The sequence below is a fragment of the Dermochelys coriacea genome, chromosome 6 (assembly GCF_009764565.3).
Source record: "Dermochelys coriacea isolate rDerCor1 chromosome 6, rDerCor1.pri.v4, whole genome shotgun sequence".
NCBI lineage: Eukaryota > Metazoa > Chordata > Testudines > Dermochelyidae > Dermochelys > Dermochelys coriacea.
Genome location: NC_050073.1, coordinates 3,884,018 through 3,900,193, shown reverse-complemented (window position 1 = coordinate 3,900,193; position 16,176 = coordinate 3,884,018). Strand labels below are relative to the sequence as shown.

Sequence of the window (16,176 nt, the reverse complement as noted above, 5' to 3'; positions counted from 1 at the left end):
TTCCCACCCCTTCCCTGCCCCCATTCCAACCCCTTCCCTGAAATCCCCACCCCAACTCTGCCCCCTCACTGTCCCCAGGGTGTGAAGGAGGGGTGCGGCAGGGGGCTCAGGGCAGGGGGTCGGGGTGCAGGAGGTGTGCGGGGTGTGGCAGGGGGCTCAGGGCAGGGGGGCGGGGTGCAAGGTGCAGCAGGGGGCTCCGGGCAGGGGGTTGAAATGCAGGAGGTATGCAGGGTGTGGCAGGGGACTCAGGGCAGGGGGTCGGGGTGCAGGGTGCAGCAGGGGGCTCAGGGCAGGGGGTTGGGGTGCAGAAGAGGTGTGGGGTGCAGCAGTGGGTTTGGCTGCAGGAAGGGTTTGGGGGGTGGGTCTGGCCCGGCATGCACCAAGCAGGCTCCCCACCTGCCTGCCCTGCCCCCGCACCGCTCCGGGAAGCGACCGGGTGGGGGGGGGGGCACAAGGATGAGAATGGGGAACCACGGCCAACGGGAGCTTTGGGGGAGGTGCCTGGAGGCACGGCCAGGGCAACACACAGACCCCTTTGCCCCCCCCCCCAGGTCCCGGCCACTTTCCGGAGCGGCACGGGGGCAGGGCAGGCAGGCTGGGAGCCTGCCCTGCCCCCGGTGCACGCCGGGCCGGAGCCGCTCTAGGTAAATGCTGTGGCGGGGGCCACGGGGAGCTGGCGGGCCACAGAAAATAACCCCGCAGGCCGCGTGTTTGAGACCGCTGGGCTAAAGTCTGCTTATTGCTTTGCCCCACCCAGAGGGTCAGAGTCCAGACTGTTGATTGCTGTTTGCCCAAGCCAGGCTGTCTGGACTAATGACTGCTTGCTGTTCTTTCCGATGATTGCTATCAGCTGTGAAGAGACAGCAAGGCCTCCCTACGACCATTACCTGGAGTACAGGACCATTACAAGCACCCATTAACCCTTAACCAGGGGGCCGGGCTACTCAGGGAGAACAGGGGTTTAAGAAACCAGCTCTTAAGCGACTAGAGGAGCTAGCAAATACAGAGCTTTGCAAGGGAGTTTAGAGAACCAAATGACAGGTTTCAGAGGAGCAGCCGTGTTAGTCTGTATTCGCAAAAAGAAAAGGAGTACTCAGATAAATATTTATGCTCAAATAAATTTGTTACCCCCGCTGCTGGTGATGGCTCATCTTAAGTGATCGCTCTCCTTACAGTGTGTATGATAAACCCATTGTTTCATGTTCTCTGTGTGTGTATATAAATCTCCCCACTGTATTTTCCACCAAATGCAGCCGATGAAGTGAGCTGTAGCTCACGAAAGCTTATGCTCTAATAAATTTGTTAGTCTCTAAGGTGCCACAAGTCCTCCTTTTCTTTTTTAGAGAACCAAATGCATCTGATTAACATTCTCTAAACTTAGGCCAATAAACTCTTCCACCCCCAAAAAACAAAAGCAAAAAAAGCTGCAGGAGTAAAAAGCATGCAGGCAGAAGTCTAGCAGCGGAGTGGGGGCTATCCAGTTTATTGCACTGAATGCAGCATATGCCTTGTGGGCAGGTGGCATATGTGTTAAGGGAGCTGATGGCCTTCAGTGATGGAGTACAGGCTCTTGAGACCAGAGTAGCTGAATTGGAGGAGCGAAGGACAACAGAGAGGTGCGTAGATGAGACTTTGTGGGACGCAAGAGAACGGTCCCAGCCTCAAGTCTGACAGCTTCTGTGCTGTTGAGGAGGATGAAAGTCTTGGGGAAAGAGAACCTCAAACTGTAGCGGAGGGAAATGATCCCATAGTTGGGACCCTCCTTCGCATGATGTCAGGGTATCCTCTTGCGCTAAGGATACCCCTCTGGGGGAGGGAATCCCAGTTATGAGGAAGAGACAGGTAATAGTAATTTGGGATTGGATCATTAGAAATATAGATTGCTGGAAGAAAAGGAGTACCGGTGGCACCTTAGAGACTAACAAATTTATTAGAGCATAAGCTTTCGTGAGCTACAGCTCACTTCATCGGATGCATTTGGTGGAAAAAACAGAGGAGAGATTTATATACACACACACAGAGAACATGAAACAATGGGTTTATCATACACACTGTAAGGAGAGTGATCACTTAAGATAAGCCATCACCAGCAGCAGGGGGAGGAAAGGAGGAAAACCTTTCATGGTGACAAGCAGGTAGGCTAATTCCAGCAGTTAACAAGAATATCAGAGGAACAGTGGGGGGTGGGGTGGGAGGGAGAAATACCATGGGGAAATAGTTTTACTTTGTGTAATGACTCATCCATTCCCAGTCTCTATTCAAGCCTAAATTAATTGTATCCAGTTTGCAAATTAATTCCAATTCAGCAGTCTCTCGTTGGAGTCTGTTTTTGAAGCTTTTTTGTTGAAGTATAGCCACTCTAAGATCTGTGATCGAGTGACCAGAGAGATTGGAGAACACTTCAATCTCTCTGGTCACTCGATCACAGATCTTAGAGTGGCTATACTTCAACAAAAAAGCTTCAGAAACAGACTCCAACGAGAGACTGCTGAATTGGAATTAATTTGCAAACTGGATACAATTAATTTAGGCTTGAATAGAGACTGTGAATGGATGAGTCATTACACAAAGTAAAACTATTTCCCCATGGTATTTCTCCCTCCCACCCCACCTCCCACTGTTCCTCTGATATTCTTGTTAACTGCTGGAATTAGCCTACCTTGCTTCAGAGTAGCAGCCGTGTTAGTCTGTATTCGCAAAAAGAAAAGGAGTACTTGTGGCACCTTAGAGACTAACAAATTTATTAGAGCATAAGCTTTCGTGAGCTACAGCTCACTACCATGAAAGGTTTTCCTCCTTCCCCCCCCCCCCCCCGCTGCTGGTGATGGCTTATCTTAAGTGATCACTCTCCTTACAGTGTGTATGATAAACCCATTGTTTCATGTTCTCTGTGTGTGTGTATATAAATCTCTCCTCTGTTTTTTCCACCAAATGCATCCGATGAAGTGAGCTGTAGCTCACGAAAGCTTATGCTCTAATAAATTTGTTAGTCTCTAAGGTGCCACCGGTACTCCTTTTCTTTTTGCGAACACAGACTAACACGGCTGCTACTCTGAAACCAGAGATTGCTGGGTTTGTGATGATTGGGACAACTGCATGGTGAATTACCTGTGGGTGTGAAGGTTACAGCTCTCTTAAAACATCTAGACAGTCTTTTGTGGAGTGCTGGGGAGGAGCCAGTGGTCATGGTACATGTAGGTTCCAGTGGCTTAGGGAAAGGTACGAGAGAAATTCTGGAGGCCAAATTTAGGCTGCTAGTGTTAGGGGCAAATTCCTAAAGCTATGTTTGTAAGGCTATTAGTATTATGATTTATTATGTTTGCATGGAACCCATTTTGTTATCTAAAATGGAGGACTTGGTCATGTGAACAGGAGGGCAGTTGGAGTGTTTTCCTGCCCTTTCCAATGGTCAGCAGCGGCCCAAGTAGTAAACAAGTTCCAGTTTTCCCTGGATTTTCCCAGGGATTCTATGGGGTTTCCCTACAGGGTTTCGCGCTACAAGGCCTATAGAAGAGCGGCAGTGACCTCAGTTCGGGGCTGCCTACTCGAGTGGCAGATGCGCACAGGTTTGCTTCCACAGGGGATTGACACTCCGGACAAGTGCCATCGCCAGCCGTTACTTACCATCTGCAACAGTTAACATCCATCGCTTTCACTTAATGATTATCTGTTCTGTTCATTCCTTCTGGGGTGCCTGGTATTGGCCACTGTCGGAAGATGGGATACTGGGCTAGATGGACATTTGGTGTGACCCAGTATGGCCATTCCCAGAGCTGGAATGACTGGGGATTAATAGGGTAACAGCTTTTCCAGTGCCCCCTTCCCCACAGCTGAGTGACGGAGGGATTCCAGCTCTGTGAAGAACAGATGGGCGGGGGTATTTGAAGTTGAAATCCCTATTGGGGCAGAGTTAAGGATGTAATGTGGTCTGTGCTGTATGGTGTCAGGGTGGGTGGTGAAGTGTGTCTCGTAGTACAGGAGGCTGTTAGATGCCATGACTTTTCATGTCCTTGATTTGGAGGTTTTGTGTTAGGCCTGGTACATTATCAGCTAGCTTAAGTGATATGCAACATAGTGCTTTTCTGTATGACTGTGTGTTGTGAATGTAGATGGGTACATAAAGAGCACCAATATGTAGTATAGTTCATAAATGTGCAGATTCAAGCAGGTGCACTGCAAAAAGATTCCTGTTTGCAGCTCAACATCCCCTAAAATATCTACCAAAACCTCCAGCTTCCTCCTGACAACTTTTGCAGTGCTGCTGTGTGTGTCAATACCAAACTGGAGGCAGTGGGAGCAGGGTATGATTGAATTAAATATTACAACGTGTAACCTGAGGGATGCTGTTCCGACTGGGTTAGTTGTTTTCCTAATTATTAACAGTAAAAACCTCTATTTTTGAAATTCCCCTGAGGCTGCTGCAGAATCCCCAGTCCCCTGTACCAGACAGCCTCAGAAACCATGGTGCCTTGCTAGAGAATTTAGGCTGAGCTTGCTGAGGAGAACACGTGGCCTTGATCAGAATCAACACATGGGGAAGAGAGTAGATTGACCAAAGAAGTAACTCTGCCACATTTGCTCCTGGAGAAAAAGGGCAGTTTTAGGGGATTTTTTAGTTCATTAAATACAAAAACAAAGAATCCAGTCAGTAAAGATTTTTCCACTGACCCCTGCCTTGTTTAACGTACTGGCTGCACAATGGGATGCTCTGACATAGATCCCAAGGGTCAGATTTTGCCCTTCCAAGGGGCACAGCCCAGAACTCACAGTCCTTGGGGTGATAGGGCAATGATGGCTTAAACAAATTTTGCACCCTCCCAATTCTGGGCTGCCCAGGGGCTGAAACAGTTTATGGCATAATTTAGGTCCATGGAGCTGCTCTAAGTTATGGCCTCCCCAGCCTTGATTCCAGCATGAGCCCTACTCAGCATTTATGAATTTACTATATTCTCCCCTGGCCAGCTAAGGGGTTTATGGTCCCCAGACACTCATAGGGTGACCAGATGTCCTGATATTAACAGGACCGCCCTGATATTAGGGGCTTTGTCTTATGTACACAACTATCCCCCCCCCCCCCTTGCCCCAAAAAACAGGTGTCTCAATTTTTGACACCTGCTATCTGGTCACCCTATACACTGGTGGCATCATATAGGGGCCTACAGAAACCTTCTCCAGCACTTAAGGCCTTCCTTAATATACAGTCTAGGGCCCAGACTCTCAAAGGTACTTAGGCACCTAACTCTCATTGAAATCAGTAGGAACTAGGCACTTAAATGCCTTTGTGAATCTTCTACCTTACCAAGTGCCATTCGAGAAGATGCCATGTTAAACAGGCCCATGGATTTTAATATTTGGGTATCTCAGATTAATGGGAATAACGACTCAGATCCCGACATTAAACACGCAGTTCACAGACATATTCTCAGGCCACATGGAGCAATAAGCAGGAAGTGCAGGGGGCAGGATAGGGCAGGGTGAAGTGAGTGTACTGTTACTGTGAACGGAAGCTAGGTTCTCAAGCCCTTCCTGCTTCTCTGCCGAGCAGTTGCTTCCTGCTCCGTGTTGCATGTGCAGCAGCAGTTTTCTGACTCTGTCTCTGCTGTTCTTAGCAGTTTGATGTGCCTTTGTCTGAGGTGGTAGCATGGCGAGGAAAGCCCTGGAAGAGCTGGGAAAGGGGGAGCTGCAGAGTGTCAAGGACAAAAGGAGTGAAATCCAGCTGCAGGGGGCATATTACAAACCAACGTACCAGAGCAGACGAGTGAAAGCAGATGCCAGCACCCCCACTGACCTGCAGATCAGCTCCTATGCGAAGGACTATGGAGCAGAGGTGCTGAGAACTGAGGATCAGGGACCCAAGTCAGAGATGCTCTTTCCCACACCAAAAGCTGGTAAGGAAGAAGCCAGAGAGAGAATAGCTCCCAGCAGGGTCAGAGGTACTGGAACAATTTGTATAGTGGAGGTACTGAGAGCCACTGTACCAAACTGTAAACCCTGGATACAATGGAAGCCACAAGCCATGGGGTGTAGCAGCACCTCCAGCACCCTTAGTTCCAGCACCTATGATCAGCTGAACCCTGAGCATGTGGGCAAGGTTCACCAGCCAGATACCCAGGAAAGAATTCTCTGTAGCAACTCAGATCCCACCCCATCTAACAGCCCATCACAGGCCATTGGGCCTATTTACCATGAATATTTAAAGATCAATTAATTGCCAAAATCATAATCATACCATCTCCTCCATAAACTTATCGAGTTTAATCTTAAAGCCAGATAGATTTTTTCCCCCCACTCCTTCCCTTGGAAGGCTATTCCAAAACTTTACTCCTCTGATGGTTAGAAATCTTCGTCTAATTTCAAGTCTAAACTTCCCGATGACCAGTTTATATCCATTTGTTCTTGTGTCCACATTGGTACTGAGCTTAAATAATTCCTCTCCCTCTCCGGTATTTATCCCTCTGATATATTTATAAAAAGCAATCATATCTCCCCTCAACCTTCTTTTGGTTAGGCTGAACAAGCCAAGCTCCTCGAGTCTCCTTTCATAAGACAGGTTTTCCATTCCTCGGATCATCCTAGTAGCCCTTCTCTGTACCTGTTCCAGTTTGAATTCATCCTTCTTAAACATGGGAGACCAGAACTGCACACAGTATTCCAGGTGAGATCTCACTAGTGCCTTATATAATGGTATTAAAACCTCCTTATCTTTACTGGAAATACCTCGCCTGATGCATCCCAAGACCGCATTAGCTTTTTTCACGGCCATATCATATTGGCGGCTCATAGTCATCCTGTAATTAACCAATAGTCCAAGGTCCTTCTCCTCTTCTGTTACTTCTAATTGATGCGTCTCCAGCTTATAACTAAAATTCTTGTTATTAATCCCTAAATGCATGACCTTACACTTCTCACTATTAAATTTCATCCTATTACTATTACTCCAGTTTACAAGGTCATCGACATCCTCCTGTATGATATCCCAGTCTCTCTCTAAATTGGCAATACCTCCCACCTTTGTATCATCCGCAAAGTTTATTAGCACACTCCCACTTTTTGTGCCGAGGTCAGTAATAAAAAGATTAAAAAAGATTGGTCCCAAAACCGATCCCTGAGGAACTCCACTGGTAACCTCCCTCCAGTCTGACAGTTCACCTTTCAGTATGACCCATTGTAGTCTCCCTCTTAACCAATTCCTTATCCACCTTTCAATTTTCATATTGATCACCATCTTTTCCAATTTAACTAATAACTCCCCATGTGGCACAGTATCAAACGCCTTACTGAAATCTAGGTAAATTAGATCCACTGCGTTTCCTTTGTCTAAAAAATTTGTTACTTTCTCAAAGAAGGAGATCAGGTTGGTTTGGCACAATCTACCTTTTGTAACAACATGTTGTATTTTGTCCCATTTACCATTGTCCTCAATGTCCTTAACTACTTTTTCCTTCAGATTTTTTACCAAGACCTTGCATACTAAAGATGTCAAACTAACAGGCCTGTAGTTAACCGTATCACTTTTTCCCTTGCTTAAAAATAGGAACTATGTTAACAATTTTCCAATCATACGGTATAACCCCTGAGTTTAGATTCATTAAAAATTCTTGTAATGGGCTTGCAATTTCATGTGCCAATTCCTTTAATATTCTTGGATGAAGATTATCTGGGACCCCCGATTTAGTCCCATTAAGCTGTTCGAGGTTTGCTTCTACCTCAGATATGGTAATATCTACCTCCATATCCTCATTCCCATTTGTCATGCTACCATTATCCCTAAGATCCTCATTAGCTTTATCAAAGACTGAGGTAAAGTATTTGTTTAAATATTGGGCCATGCCTAGATTATCGTTAACCTCCACTCCATCCTCAGTGTTTAGCGGTCCCACTTCTTCTTTGTTTGTTTTCTTATTTATATGGCTTTAGAACCTTTTATTATTGGTTTTAATTCCCTTTGCAAGGTCCAACTCTACTTGACTTTTAGCCTGTCTCACTTTATCCCTTCATGTTCTGACTTCAATAAGGTAGCTTTCCTTGCTGATCTCTCCCATCTTCCACTCTCTGTATGCTTTCTGCTTTTTCTTAATCACCTCTCTGAGATGCTTGCTCATCCAGCTTGGTCTACAACTGCTGCCTATGAATTTTTTCCCCTTTCTTGGGATGCAGGCTTCTGATAGCTTCTGCAGCTTTGATTTAAAGTAATCCCAAGCCGCCTCTGCCTTTAGATCCGTAAGTTCTTCAGTCCAATCCACTTCCCTAACTAATTTCCTTAATTTTTGAAAGTCAGCCCTTTTGAAATCAAAAACCCTAGTCAGATTTATTTTTGTTTATCCTTCCGTTCAGTTTAAACTGAATTAGCTCATGATCACTTGAACCAAGATTGTCCCCTACAACCATTTCTTCTGTAAGGTCCTCACTATTCACCAAAACCAAATCTAAAATGGCATCCCCTCTAGTCGGTTCAGCAACTACTTGATGAAGGAATCCATCAGCTATCGCATCTAGGAAAATCTGAGCCCTAATATTTGTACTAGCACTCATCCTCCAGTCTATATCTGGAAAGTTAAAGTCTCCCATGATCACGCAGTTTCCATTAGTATTTACTTCATTAAAAACATTAAAGACGACTCTATCCATATCCAAATTAGATCCCGGCAGTCTACAGCACACTCCAAGCACTATCATGGGGGAGGCTCTAGTAGTTTTCTTCCCCAGTGTGATTTTTGCCCAGACGGACTCTGTCTTATCCATTCCATCGCTTCTTATTTCTTTACATTCTACCTCATCATTGATATACAATGCTACTCCACTCCCTTTACCTTTATTTCTGTCTTTCCTAAACAGCACATACCCTTCAATACTTGTAGTCCAGTCATAACTACTATTCCACCATGTTTCTGTTATCCCTATAATATCTGGTTTCACTTCCTGCACCAGTAGCTCTAGTTCCTCCATTTTGTTACCTAGGCTCCTTGCATTGGTGTACAAACATCTTAATTTTTGCTGTTTGGCCTCGCTCACATTCTGTACCCGATTAGGCACGGTAACTCTACAGCCAGTATGACCTATTAGACTGGTATCCACACTGCCCTTCCTCCTTATGTCCATTCTCCTACCCATGGTTGTAACCTTTCTTTCTTTGTTTTCTTCCCTCTCAATGCTAAAATCCGGCATGATTACCTGGACATCTCCCAACCATCTCCCCCAAATTCCTAGTTTAAAATTCTTAATCAGTTGTGCCAGCCTCCATCCTAGAAGTCTATTTCCTTCCCTACTTAGATGAAGTCCTCCTGTCCAGAACTGTCCTCTGTCCATGAATGCCCCCCAGTGGCCATACATCCCAAAGCCCTCCTTATAGCACCACTGCCTGAGCCATCGGTTGATAGTCCTAATCTTGTCACACTTTTGTTGCCCTTCTCTAGGAACAGGCAGAATCCCACTAAAGATCACTTGAGCCTCGATTTCCTTAAGCGTCTTCCCCAGCCTAGCATAGTCTCCCTTGATACGTTCCAGCGAGAATCTAGCCATATCATTTGTTCCCTCATGAAAGATAATTAGATAAAGATAATTAGGGGATCCCTTTAGGATCCTTTTCAACCTCAGGTCTACATCCTGTATCTTAGCACCCGGAAGACAGCACACCCTTCTATTCTCTGGATCAGCTCTGGTTACAGGCCTGTCTATTCTTCTCAGTAAAAAGTCCCCGATCACGTAGACCTGCCTTTTCCTGGTGACTGTGCTATTCTCCAGTCTATCCCCTGTTCCCTCTGGCTGCAAGTTCTTTCTATTCCTATTCTCCCTTGTAATACTCTTCAACCCATCCTGTATCCTCCTGGGGCTCATATATAGTGTAGCTTCCATTGACTCTTTTCCTATAGGACTAGCTGCTCTTCTCTTCTTCCTTACCCTTCCACCTTCAACAAGTACCTGCTGAGCTCCTCCTTCATTTTCCAACTCTGCAAACCTGTTCCTAAGCTCTATTTCTCCTTTACTAGCCCGTCTTTTCCTCTGCCTGGTTCTTTTAGTCATATGCTTCCACTGACCACTTTCCTCACCCAGTCTCCCCTCAAAATTCCCCAGCCCTGCTTCCATCTGTGAGTCTGAGCTTTTCCCTTCAGATACCTCATATCTTTGCTCCATAATCCACTCGAACCCCCTTCTAAACTCAACCAGATTTTCCACCTGCATCTCCAATCCTCGGATCTTTTCCTCCATCAGCTCTATCAGACGGCATTTCATGCAGACAAAACTCTTACCAGGTAGCCCCTCCAGGATCATGTACATACCGCAGCTTCCACATCCAGTCATCCTCAATGTGTCTTCCAGGACATGGGTGACTCCCTCTGCTGCCTCTATATCTGTCTTAGCCTTCCCCCCTAAATCCTGTTAATCTGGGAAACACAAACCGCACCAAAACACCACCTCCCACACCAAAAACAAACCCCACACAAGTACCACAATACGAACTCCCCTTTCAAACTCCCACTGAAACTCCCCTGTTTACAGCTCTGTTTGCTGGCTCCTGTGCCACTGCAGCTGACTGAATGAAATGACTTTTCCCCTCGACTGGGAAGCATTAGAAGTGCTTGGAGTTGGCAGGAGGGAGCCAGGAGATTACATTTGGGGGAAGCCTGATTTCACACATTCTAGTAAATATCACAGAAGATGAGAGATTGGCCCAAATGAGATTCTGTGAGTGACTCTAAATCCTGACATCCCATCTCAGTTATCCCTCAGTCCTTACTTAGGCAAAGCTCACAGTGAGGTCACTAAGTAACAGCTGAATAAACCTCTCTGGCCTGGACCCCATGTGTTTAAAATACTTCCTCATTCACCCACCCCTGCTGAGGGGACAGCTTTCACATTCATTTTTTCTGCTTCCCTCAGATCCTCCCATGGAGCCCAGTTTACCTGCTGCTGATTTGCTGTTGTTTGAGAGCTTGTGACAGCTCCCCTCTGTAGAGCCAGGTTCCCTCTTCCTTCAATAGGGAACTACTCATTTATTTTAATAACATTTTGCAGAGCACAAACAGTGAAGCGACAATGCCAGAGCACAGTGCACTAGGGACTCCCTCCTTGCCACCAATCCACCCTCCCTCAGGTCTAGATTAATCACAATAAAAAGCAAAAGGAGGAAAGAGAATGGATTCTGGATCCCAGAGCGAGGGGGAGGTCCCCCTGGTCAGGTTACCTTGGAATTTTACATGCAAACTTGCACGACTTTAGTTAAACTGATTTATTTAAACCACTTGGCTGCCCCACTTCCCAGACAGCAGTTCTAAGGCTATGTCTACACAGCCCATGGCAGTCCTTTAATGTGGGCTGTGTAGTTGGGGTCTATCACCGGGAAAGAGCTCTCCCGGTGGTATTAAAAACCCACACCATCGTGAGGGGGATAGCTCTCCCAGCGATATAGCGCTGTCTATACTGCCACTTTGCAGCACTGAAACTTTTATCGCTCGGAGGGGTATTTTTTCACACCCCTGAGCGACAAACATTTCAGCACTGAAAGTGGCTGTGTAGACATACCCTAAGAAACCATAAACCGATGAGCCTGTGTTACGCTGGGTGTTTTGTGTTGATCGGTGCAGATGATGATTGAGGGGTGTGCGCTATGGTGAGGGAGGGGCTGTGTGTTTGGGGTTATTTTGCATGCTGGTTATGTTGCTGTGTGAGAGGTGGTGGTGTTTTGTGTCTGGGGTTTGTGCTGGGGATTCTGTGCTGGGATTGCTTTGTGGAGTTTATAAAAAGAAAAGGAGGACTTGTGGCACCTTAGAGACTAACAAATTTATTTGAGCATAAGCTTTCGTGAGCTACAGCTCACTTCATCGGCTGCATTTGGTGGAAAATACAGTGGGGAGATTTATATACACACACAGAGAACATGAAACAATGGGTTTTGTCACACACACTGTAAGGAGAATGATCACTTAAGATGAGCCATCACCAACAGCGGGGGGGAGGGGGAAAGGAGGAAAACCTTTCATGGTGACAAGCAAAGTAGGCCATTTCCAGCAGTTAACAAGAACATCTGAGGAACAGTGGGGGGTGGAGTGGAGGGAGAAATACCATGGGGAAATAGTTTTACTTTGTGTAATGACCCATCCACTCCCAGTCTCTATTCAAGCCTAAGTTAATTGAATCCAGTTTGCAAATTAATTTCAATTCAGCAGTCTCTCGTTGGAGTCTGTTTTTGAAGTTTTTTTGTTGAAGGATAGCCACCCTCAGCTCTGTAATCGAGTGACCAGAGAGATTGAAGTGTTCTCCGACTGTATTTTGAATGTTATAATTCTTGACGTCTGATTTGTGTCCATTTATTGTTTTACGTAGAGACTGTCCAGTTTGACCAATGTACATGGCAGAGGGGCATTGCTGGCACATGATGGCATAGATCACATTGGTAGATGCGCAGGTGAACGAGCCTCTGATAGTGTGGCTGATGTGATTAGGCCCTATGATGGTGTCCCCTGAATAGATATGTGGACAGAGTTGGCAATGGGCTTTGTTGCAAGGATAGGTTCCTGGGTTAGTGGTTCTGTTGTGTGCTGTGTGGTTGCTGGTGAGTATTTGCTTCAGGTTGGGGGGCTGTCTGTAAGCAAGGACTGGCCTGTCTCCCAAGATCTGTGAGAGTGATGGGTCGTCCTTCAGGATAGGTTGTAGATCCTTGATGATGCATTGGAGAGGTTTTAGTTGGGGGCTGAAGGTGATGGCTAGTGGCGTTCTGTTATTTTCTTTGTTGGGCCTGTCCTGTAGTAGGTGACTTCTGGGTACTCTTCTGGCTCTGTCAATCTGTTTCTTCACTTCAGCAGGTGGGTATTGTAGTTGTAGGAATGCATGATAGAGATCTTGTAGGTGTTTGTCTGTGTCTGAGGGGTTGGAGCAAATGCAGTTATATCATAGAGCTTGGCTGTAGACAATGGATCGTGTGGTATGATCTGGATGAAAGCTAGAGGCATGTAGGTAGGAATAGCGGTCAGTAGGTTTCTGATATAGGGTGGGATTTATGTGATCATCGCTTATTAGCACCGTAGTGTTCAGGAAGTGGATCTCTTATGTGGACTGGTCCAGGCTGAGGTTGATGGTGGGATGGAAATTGTTGAAATCATGGTGGAATTCCTCAAAGGCTTCTTTTCCATGGGTCCAGATGATGAAGATGTCATCAGACAGCTGCAGCGGCACAGGAGCTAGCAAACAGAGCTGTAAACAGGGGAGTTTGAGTGGGAGTTTGTATTGTGGTGCTTGTTTGGGGTTTGCTTTTGCTGGGGGGGTGGTCTTTTTGGTGTGGCTTGTTTCCCAGATTAACGGGATTTAGGTGGGAAGGCGATGACAGATACGGAGGCAGCTGTGGGAGTGACTCCTGTAGTGGAAGACACATTGAGGATGACTGGATGTGGAAGCGGTGGTATGTACATGATCCTGGAGGGGGGACCCGGTAAGAGTTTTTTCTGCATGAAATGCCGTCTGATAGAGCTGATGGAGGAAAAGATCCGAGGCTTGAAGATGCAGGTGGAAAGTCTGGTTGAGTTTAGAAGGGGGTTCGAGTGGATTATGGAGCAAAGATATGAGGTATCTGAAGGGAAAAGCTCAGACTCACAGATGGAAGCAGGGCTGGGGAATTTTGAGGGGAGACTGGGTGAGGAAAGTGGTCAGTGGAAGCATATGACTAAAAGAACCAGGCAGAGGAAAAGACGGGCTAGTGAAGGAGAAATAGAGCTTAGGAACAGGTTTGCAGAGTTGGAAAATGAAGGAGGAGCTCAGCAGGTACTTGTTGAAGGTGGAAGGGTAAGGAAGAAGAGAAGAGAGGCTAGTCCTATAGGAAAAGCGGAAGAGTCAAGGGAGACTACACCAAATATGAGCCCCAGGAGGATACAGGATGGGTTGAAGAGGATAATAAGGGAAAATAGGAATGGAAAGAACTTTCAGCCAGAGGGAACAGGGGAGAGACTGGAGAATAGCACTGTCACCAGGAAAAGGCAGGTCTATGTGATAGGGGACTCTTTATTGAGAAGAATAGATAGGCCTGCAACTAGAGCTGATCCAGAGAATAGAAGGGTGTGCTGTCTTCCGGGTGCTAAGATACAGGATGTAGACCTGAGGTTGAAAAGGATCCTAAAGGGAGCGGGAAAGAATCCCCTAATTATCCTTCATGTGGGAACAAATGATACAGCTAGATTCTCGCTGGAAAGTATTAAGGGAGACTATGCTAGGCTGGGGAAGACGCTTAAGGAAATTGAGGCTCAGGTGATCTTCAGTGGGATCCTGCCTGTTCCTAGAGAAGGGCAACAAAAGTGTGACAAGATTATGACTGTCAACAGATGGCTGAGGCAGTGGTGCTATAAGGAGGGCTTTGGGATGTATGGCCACTGGGAGGCATTCACAGACAGAGGACAGTTCTCTCGGGATGGACTTCATCTGAGTAGGGAAGGAAATAGACTTCTAGGATCGAGGCTGGCACAACTGATAAAGAGAGCTTTAAACTAGGAATTGGGGGGAGATGGATGGGAGATGTCCAGGTAATCTCCACACCAGATTTTAGCATTGAAAGGGAAGAAGACGAAGTAAGAAAGAATACAGCCGTGGGTAGGAGAATGTATATAAGGAGCGAGGGCGGTGTGGGTACTAGTCTAATAGGTTATACGGGCTGTAGAATGACTGTGCCTAATAGGGTACAAAATGTGAGCGAGGCCAAACAGCAAAAATTAAGATGTTTGTACTCCAATGCGAGGAGTCTAGGTAACAAAATGGAGGAACTAGAGCTACTGGTGCAGGAAGTGAAACCAGATATTATAGGGATAACAGAAACATGGTGGAATAGTAGTCATGACTGGACTACAGGTATTGAAGGGTATGTGCTGTTTAGGAAAGACAGAAATAAAGGTAAAGGTGGTGGAGTAGCATTGTATATCAACGATGAGTTAGAATGTAAAGAAATAAGAAGCGATGCAATGGATAAGACAGAGTCCGTCTGGGCAAAAATTACATTGGGGAAGATAACTAGTAAAGTCTCTCCTACGATAGTGCTTGGGGAGTGCTATAGACCTCTGGGATCTAATTTGGATATGGATAGAGTCGTCTTTAATGTTTTTAATAAAGTAAATACTAATGGAAATTGCATGATCATGGGAGACTTTAACTTCCCAGATATAGACTGGAGGACCAGTGCTAGTAATAATAATAGGGCTCAGATTTTCCTAGATGCGATAGCTGATGGATTCCTTCATCAAGTAGTTGCTGAACCGACTAGAGGGGATGCCATTTTAGATTTAATTTTGGTGAGTAGCGAGGACCTCAGAAGAAATGGTTGTAGGGGACAATCTTCGCTCAAGTGACCATGAGCTAATTCAGTTCAAACTAAATGGAAGGATTAACAAAAATAAATCTGCAACTAGAGTTTTTGATTTCAAAAGGGCTGACTTTCAAAAATTAAGGAAATTAGTTAGGGAAGTGGATTGGACTGATAAACTTATGGATCTAGAGGAGGCCTGGGATTACTTTAAATCAAAGCTGCAAAAGCTATCGGAAGCCTGTATCCCAAGAAAGGGGAAAAAATTCATAGGAAGGAGTTATAGACCAAGCTGGATGAGCAAGCATCTTAGAGAGGTGATTAAGAAGCAGCAGAAAGCATACAGGGAGTGGAAGATGGGAGGGATCAGGAAGGAAAGCTACCTAATTGAGGTCAGAACATGTAGGGATAAAGTGAGACAGGCTAAAAGTCGAGTAGAGTTGGACCTTGCAAAGGGAATTAAAACCAATAATAAAATGTTCTATAGCCATATAAATAAGAAGACTAAGAAAGAAGAAGTGGGGCCGCTAAACACTGAGGATGGAGCGGAGGTTAAAGATAATCTAGGCATGGCCCAATATCTAAACAAATATTTTGCCTCAGTCTTTAATAAGGCTAAAGAGGATCTTGGGGATAATGGTAGCATGACAAATGGGAATGAGGATATGGAGGTAAATATTACCATATCTGAGGTAGAAGCGAAACTCAAACAGCTTAATGGGACTAAATCGGGGGCCCCAGATAATCTTCATCCAAGAATATTAAAGGAATTGGCACCTGAAATGGCAAGCCCATTAGCAAGAATTTTTAGTGCATCTGTAAACTCAGGAGCAGTACCGAATGATTGGAGAATTGCTAATATAGTTCCTATTTTTAAGAAAGGAAAAAAAAGTGATCCGGGT

The 16,176-nt window shown here is 45.7% G+C and overlaps 1 protein-coding gene across 1 annotated transcript in view; it reads left to right on the top strand.

Moving 5' to 3' along the window:
• The first annotated feature begins 5,556 nt into the window (after positions 1-5,556).
• The window catches only part of LOC119856516, a 56,934-nt gene continuing 46,314 nt past the window's right edge, over positions 5,557-16,176 (top strand). Inside the window, exon 1 of the mRNA XM_043517286.1 lies at positions 5,557-5,888. The gene's annotated coding sequence lies outside the window, so the exon portion shown is untranslated. The remainder of the gene's footprint in view (positions 5,889-16,176) is intronic.